Source organism: Engraulis encrasicolus, chromosome 16 (genome assembly GCF_034702125.1).
Source record: "Engraulis encrasicolus isolate BLACKSEA-1 chromosome 16, IST_EnEncr_1.0, whole genome shotgun sequence".
Classification (NCBI taxonomy): Eukaryota; Metazoa; Chordata; class Actinopteri; order Clupeiformes; family Engraulidae; genus Engraulis; species Engraulis encrasicolus.
In genome coordinates, this window is record NC_085872.1 from 37,835,424 (window position 1) to 37,843,804 (window position 8,381).

An 8,381-nucleotide genomic window follows, 5' to 3' on the forward strand; every position below is an offset into this window, starting at 1 on the left:
CTATATAAGCCTGCTCTGCACTCATCACCAGCAATGAACAGTGCTCATCGCGGCCTGTCCGAGTCCATATTTGGCCTGAAGCACCCTCTTTTGTTACTAAGAAATAAGGGGATTTGTGCCTCTGAGCCACAGAGGCGATGGTGAATCCCAGCAGAGAGACACAGAGGACCATATCGGGGGTGCGCTAAATACCGTCATCACTGAGCCAAGAAAAATGTGTTTGAGATTGCGCTTTCACATAGGCTTATACTTTCACTGAAAAAAAATGGTATTTTGACCAGTATTGTTAGTTCTGTCAGCTAGTTTTTTTTCATGTTCAATACAAAATGCAGTCTTATGTGGTTGTGATCAGACAATTATGCTGAGTTCATTTCAAATACTTTGTCATGGTGTGTGTTCTTCAGTGTCCTGCACTTCTAACCAAATCTCTCCAGCTAAGTAGGCATTTAGGCCTACTTTCTCTACTTCTCCTGAAGAACCACGACATCTTTTGTCAGAATTATTACCAAAAATATTCCATATGGTAACCAAGATAAACCTTATCACGTGTCACCAATGCAACCAAAGTGGGATCAAGTCTGATTTCTTAAATGGGTGCGACTTTCCATTGAACTCCATTAATTCTCAAGGGGGTATGATTAGGTTCCGGAAGACACTCCTCATAAGCCGTCAATGTATCATCAATCATCTCTGTTATTACTAGTAATGAAATTAAAGCCGTGAAAGCCCACCTGATAAACTCAAACTCCCATTGTAATTATGACACAGCACTCCACAGCACACAAGTGCACACAACAAAATTGCATTTATGCCTCACCCGTGCAAGGGGGCAGCCCTCAAACAAGTTTCTTTTTCCTTTTTTTTAAGGTAAGAGGAGACTGAGACTAAGTGACCAAGAGTAGTGTCACTGAGCAGTGGAAAGAAACACTGTCCACATCCTCATGAACACGTTTTATATTAAGGTCCAGGATACCTTTCAGGATATTACATTAGCACAGTGCAACCAATAACACTGTATAACAACATATTTAATGCCCAGGTCAAGTTTCAGTTACATCACTTTCATAACTCCACACTTTGTTATGGATCAGTGTGGTGTCCACTGGTATATAGGCTATATAAACAAAACAAATAGCCTGAGGTAATTAATTTTTCTGGGCCTTCTTGATTAGAGAAGGGTTGGTTCTCTCGGTGCGGTGGACACTCCATTTGTCATGTGTGCACAACAAACTTAAAGGCTCAGTGGCCTGAGGATGTTTGAGATCTGAGGTGGAGTGTCTGATCAAATACTGTATATATACAGTACAGTATATGTACAGTCCCAGGAAAAAGTTTGTACACCCTTTGAAATTTCTTACATTTCTGCAGGCACGTGCACAGCATAGTTGCCCACGGTGCCCGAGCAACGGCCCTTTTGCCCACATTGGCTGATATTGCCCTTCCAAGGGAGGGGAAAATAATATGGCAATTATAATTTCATATTTCAATATCATTTGATTTCTTTATAATTCATAATTTTGATTGAAGTTTTGTACAATAAAGACTTAAGTCGGTCATACAAATTCATCAGCCCCGTCGAGAATGGGCACGAGCGATGTGAGGTAGGCCTACGCAACAACTCCGGTGGGGAGGGAGAAGGCACGCGAGTCGACAGGCGCTTGAGCGCCTATAAGAGACACGAAAGGTTTTGAAGATGCCTGGGTGTCGGCTAGAGCCCTACACACAGTCTACATATTAGGGTACAAAATATGCTCACAATCAACCTCTCTAATAGGCCTACAATGTTGAGTCTAGAACTTTTAGTTATCATAGGCCTACATCTGACAGCCAGCCAGCGCCACGTTTAGGTAGCAAAAAAACCCGACAGCCAGCTGTAGATATGCCTCGGAAAAATAGGCAAAGATTTCATGTTTCAACTGATTTGCTTTGCAATTCGTATTTTTGATTGAAGCTTCCTAAATTAAGTTTTCAAATTCAGATTCACCTGCACCTCGAGAGATAGCCTATGCAAAGGGAGGGGCAGCATGCGCGCTGCGGGGGGCACGCACAGCTCTACATGGGAGGGAGGGGGGGAGCAAGCAGGGCAGAGACGCAAAATATGTCGAAGATGTCGTGGGAGTAGAGCGACTGCCCTGACGGCCTGAGGTGAGCTGGAAACATAGCAGACTATACAGTATTAAACTACATGATCACAATTAATGTCTCTTAAAGCCGATCTCGAGTTTAGGACGTTTATTGATCCTAACTAATCTGACAGCCGGTGTGCCACGTTCAGATATTGTGGAAAACGACAGCCAGCTAGCTTGCAGTCAACGTTTTACATGGCTCAGGTTGTTTTGTGGAAGGCTAACCCAACTAAGAAACATGCAGATGACATGTCGTTTTATCAAGCAAGAGAGAACTTAAGGGGGTTGGCTAGCTAAAGGAAGCACATCTCTGCAGAGTTGGCTGCGAAAAAAATGAACAGGTGCAGGTGAGGCAGAGAATCTTTTTCAGGATTGTAGAGGTTTGATCTTGGTGAGACCGCTAGGAAAGTGCTTTTTCTTACGCTGATATATTCTCCGACCCAAAGATAGGCTACTGTTTCCACTGTCAATTGGTACGTTTACATGAGGCATTTAAATCCGATTTAACTCACTTTAAATCTCATTAAAACTTAATTCCACTTTAAAAACATCATGTAAACACTTACCGAACAGGATTTAAGTTTATTCCGATTTAAACTTAAGTCCGATTAAAGTGGGTGGTTTATTCCTCTTTTAAATCCGATTAAACACGTTCCTCTGTCATGTAACCTTTTAATCAGAATTACAATAAATCCGGTCGTTCCACGCATGCTCGTTGACCACACGATGGCGCCAAGAGCCCGTGCTCTTTGTCAGTGAGAAAAAGATGGCGGCACTTCCTGTTGATTTTCACATGAAAGTTTTGCTTAATTTAAAGTCCCTAAGCGACTATAAATGTTGTGGCTTCCATATATTGATGTAAAAGTGCCCCACGAAGTAATTAAGCACAACAAAGTTACTCCACATCACCCTTTCACCAGTTCGTTTTTCTAAGCTAGGAGGGTGCTAACTAGCATTTGAAAGAACCAGACCCAAAGGGGATTTTACCAGCCTTGAGTCCACTGAGGGAATTCATTTTCGGGCTGAAGATTACCTTGTGTCCCAGTAGTTCCCCGGAGGTTTGGCGACCACGCCCCCACGCCTTATTTGGCTCACTCAGCACGTGCGTCCTCAGTCCAATCGCAATGCTTTATTTTCCCCAGACGTTTAATCGCATTTAAGTGAAATTGCCATGTATACACGTCGCAAAATAACTCTTAATCCGATCTACTTAAATCAGATCTATTAGATCCGATTCAAAAACATCATGTACACGTAGCAATTGTCTATGTAATTGAAATAAATCCACTCCACATGATAACTGACGTTTACTGTTCTTCTCAAGACATAGGCCGACAAAATGTGCATGAACTAACTAAAATATCTGTAATGAAAATAAAAGGTTGTAAAGTAGGCCTATGCGAGAAGCTCGGAGCTTCAGAGCAACAGATAAGAACTGGTCGCTCGCTCCCACGCCACGGTTCTTTGCGATCTGAAATGAAAGCCGGCTCGTCAATTCTTAAAGCGACAGTACACATTTTTAATATAGGCTACAAAAGACCCAACAAATGACCTAAACCTGTGAATTCTTATTGTTTTAGCTTTCCTATATAATATTCATCATTTTAATCATGGAATATGCCTATTAATGAAATTTCAAATTCAAATTAACTGATCTTTTTAACCATTTTTAAACTATTTCTATTTATTATAACTTAAAGTCTACTTTGGCTGCTACAAGGATTATAAATATGACAGTGGGTTAATTGATTAAGTATCCTCATATTTAGCCTATTAATTTACTCATTTCATTTCATTTAAGATGAGGATGACTCAGAGCCACAGACCTCTGCACATAGGGCAGGTAGGCATAAGACTGATCATCTCTGTGACTGATACAGGTTTAAAAACTATCAAGGCTTTTTCTCATAATTTCATTTAATTTAGGGGCAGCCACATACCACACATGAGGAAATGTGGATCAGGAGACATTTAGGGCAGGTGGGCATAAGGCTGATCATCTCTGATATGATTAATAGGTAGGCCTACATGTTTAAAAACTAGCATGTTATATCATATGGTACGCAGATTCAAGATACTATACAATAAAATAATATTAATAATTATGACAATAACATACTACTTCTACTACTACTAAAAATAATAATACCCATGGTGCAGTTTCCTAAAAATTCTGAAGGGCGCTCATTGTTGATGGGTTTTTTTTTGTTTGTTTTTTTTTGGGGGGGGGGGGTTGCCCCTTCTTCAGGTTAGAGCAACTGCCCTTTGAGATTCCTGTGCACGTCCCTGCATTTCTGTCAAAATTGATCATAAAACATGGTCTGATCTTCCCGGAAATCTCAAGAAGGAACAATCAGAGTCTGCTTTAATTAATTCCACCCAAACATTTACATGTTATCATATTTGTATTGGTCATAAGGCCATAACATTCACAGGAGAGCAAGGCATAAGTAAGTACACCCTTGCATTAAGTAGGTTTTAACCCTCAGTCAGTTGCAATATCATCAACCGGACTTGTCCTGTAGTTGCAGATCATATTAACAAAACAATCTGTTTGTATCTTGTCTCCCTCTTCTTTAGAGAACTGCCTCTCATCAGCAAGGTTTGTGGGATGTCTGGAGTGCATAGCTTTCTTGACTTCATGCCATATAATCTCAATTGTTTTTGTCAGGGCTTTGACTGGGCTATTTCAGAATGTGTATTTCATTATTATGAAGCCATTCTAAAGTCGATTTGCTTCTAAAGTATGGGTTGTTGTCACATTTCAGGACCCATACTCTTGTGTGCTTCAACTGTGTGACAGACTTCCTCACGTTTGTTTCTGTAAAATATCACAATAAACTTGAGTTCATTGTTCCACTGATAATAGGTAAACTGTCAAGGGCCTGAGGCAGCAAGGTAGCCGCATATAATGATGCTCCCGCCACCATACTCGGAAGTGGAGATGTAACCAAGAATAGCTAAAAATGGGGTTCATTCTGACAATCTAAAATGAATGGGGTTTCTGTCAAAAAAAATATTGCTGCACCTTTGAGGTTTGCAAAAAAGCATTTATATACTTCATAATTACTGCTAAATATTCTGGAGACCAACGTTGAAACCAAAATTGAATTGTTCAGGGGAACACACAATGTCATGTTTGGAGGAGAACTGGAGAACCACACCTTCACCAAAACATCATCTCCACCTTTGAGTATGGTGGCGGGAGCATCATTATATGCGGCTACCTTGCTGCCTCAGGCCCTTGACATTTTTGCTATTATCAGTGGAACAATGAACTCAAGTTTATTGTGATATTTTACAGAAAACACGTGAGGAAGTCTGTCACACAGTTGAAGCACACAAGAGTATAGGTCCTGAAATGTGAAAACAAACCCATACTTTAGAAGCAAATCGACTTTAGAATAGCTTCATAATAATGAAATACACATTCTGGAATAGCCCAGTCAAAGCCCTGACAAAAAACAATTGAGATTATATGGCATGAAGTCAAGAAAGCTATGCACTCCAGACATCCCACAAACCTTGCTGACGAGAGGCGGTTTTCTAAAGAAGAGGGAGACCAGATACATCCAGATTGTTTTGTTAATCTGATCTGCAACTACAGGAAACATCTGGTTGAGGTTATTGCGACTAACTTGGGGTTAAAACCTATTGAATGCAAGGGCGTACTTACTTATGCCTTGCTGTCCTGTGAATGTTTACATCTTATGGCCAATGAAAATATGAAAACTTGTAAATCTTTGGGTTGAATTAGTTAAAGCAGACTCTGGTTGTTTCTTCTTGTGATTTCCGGGAAGATCAGACCATGTTTTATGACCAATTTTGACAGAAAGGTAAGAAATTTCCAAGGGTGTACAAACTTTTTCCTGGGACTGTATATGACTCAAAGTGCTTTCAAATACACATACACATACACATTCACACCAGCTCTGGAGGCTGCCAAGAAGGCGCCAATTGGGTTCAAGTGAGAAAGTACTCTCTCTCTTTCTCTCTCTCTCTGTCTCACTCGCACTCTCACTTTTTTTTAACACCCACACCCACACCCACACACACACAAAGCCATAATAGTCCTACAAAATCTTAGTGCCGGGTTGGGGCCCCTTTTGCTTTCCTATGCGCGTCAAGGCAAGTTTTTTGGCAATATAGTGTACATGAAAATCAGTAGTGAAGGAACATTAAAGATGATGATGTGCACTGTGTTACTTAAGAGAATGAATGAAAACTGTTTGATATTCACCTTCCTGGTGGATTCAGGTTGAAGGACCTTCCGATACAAGATCTGGGTGCAGTAGTCCTCAATGTTCTCTGCCTTAGAAATGAGGTAGACCTTCCTCTGCAGTCGGGGTTGGGGCAGATTTCTCCTTTTTGGAGGCTTCTGGAACTGGCCAGTGAGTGAGCAAGACAAAATGGTGGCATCTAGTGGCAAATTAAGGACATAGCATACACAATAGTCAAAAGGATATGATATTTTTTATTGTTTCTATTTTTTAATATTTAAAATATTCATGTTTAGCAGATTTTTTTCTGTTTCTGCTACAGACACATAATGGACAGAAAGGGACCTCACCTGTGCTCAGAATGAGTATAATATGTCTTGTACATTACATAGATCTGGGTCATTCCAGTACAGGTGTATTGCGCAGTCATATTTGTCTGAGTGGGTTTGTCAGTGAAGTGTCTGTAGTTGGGGGAGCTCAGTCAGATCAGGTGGACAAAGACGAAGATTCAGAGCTTGTGAGTACAGAGGTAAGCTGTAGGAGACTGGGAGAGGGGAAGGGAGGAGGTTCAGCATACAACTTGGTGGATGAGTAGTAGTGCGGCGGGAGTAGTGTGGCGGGATGGTACCATGCTCAGGTTACCTCAGTCATGGAGGAGGATGGGGGAGAGCTCTGGTTAATTACTCCCCCCACCAACCTGGCAGGTTGGGAGTCGAACCGGCAACGTTTGAGCTACAAGTCTGACACCCTAACCGCTTACTCGTGACTGCCCATATGCCTTCCTCATGATAGCAATACACTAAAATGGTTGTGTGATGGGTGATTTACTGGCCATCCTAATGCAAAGCAGGCCTTTTTTGGTGGGGCGGATGTGGTAGATACAGTAGGTGTAGCCTATGTGTGAGAGTGGGGAGGTGGGCGATCCACAAGCCTCTCAGCTGGTGTCACTATGTAGCTTGTGTCCAGCAGGCAGTGATGCTGATTGGTGCCATACCATATGACAGGGCTATTCAAATGGCAGCCCTGGGGCCAGATGCGGCCCTTGGACAGCAAGGTTCTGGCCCTCCACAAGCCCCTTGAAATACAGAATCGTTTTTCGGAATTTAGAGATAAAAGTATTGGTTCTGTTATCGTGCTGAAACGGGACATTAAAATGCAGGAAATTACATCTAAGAAATACAAAACTTCCTGGGGGAGGACCCCCAGACCCTCCACTTCAATGATCATTCATTGTCGGTAACATAATACATACGTATAGTTTGGCCCCTTTACTGGGAGGAATTTGAATAACTGGCCCCTGTTGACATTTAATTGAATACCCCTGCCGTATGATATGCCGCTGTTCAGCATGATGTCTGCGGCCTATGTAGTGTAGCAAGCGCTCATGATAGGGGCTGGGGATCTCACTGTGGTGTCTGTGAGATGAGAGAGATATCAATTGTATTCCTCCTGAAGGGGAAATTCATGTTCCCGGTTGCTTTGTATAAATAAATAAAAATAGATTTAAAGAAGAATTTAAGTGAAATAAAAATAGATCAAAAATAAATAAGGGTGAACGCTGTGCAGAAAAGTCTGTTTTACTTCAGAATAGCAGAGACACTTGTGGGTGGAGAAAGAGCAGAGGTCACCAACACTGCAACTGAAAAGCGTTGTGAAGTGTCTTACACCAAGATAACAGAAACGCTCTGTGTGTGCCATATATAAGCACAAACTACAACCACAGTCGGTCGTCATCATACCCTTGGAACCTCTCTGCTACAATTTATCAGACACCCCTTTCCTCTGAAGTATACGTACCAGTGGGCGGAGCTTTGCTTACATCCCCCCCAATGAGCCAGTGGAAATGCTCAGTTTGCACTGGCTCTGAAACGGAGGGCGATTTCAATTTCTCAAGGAACATAATGCAGGTCTACAAAGTGGGTAAAGAGTATACTGTATGTGATGTCAGCAGCTACTTACTGTACAGTATGCACTTCATTAGTCTGCTTGTCTGTCTGTCTGTCTGTCTGTCTGTCTAATCAATCAATAATGTATT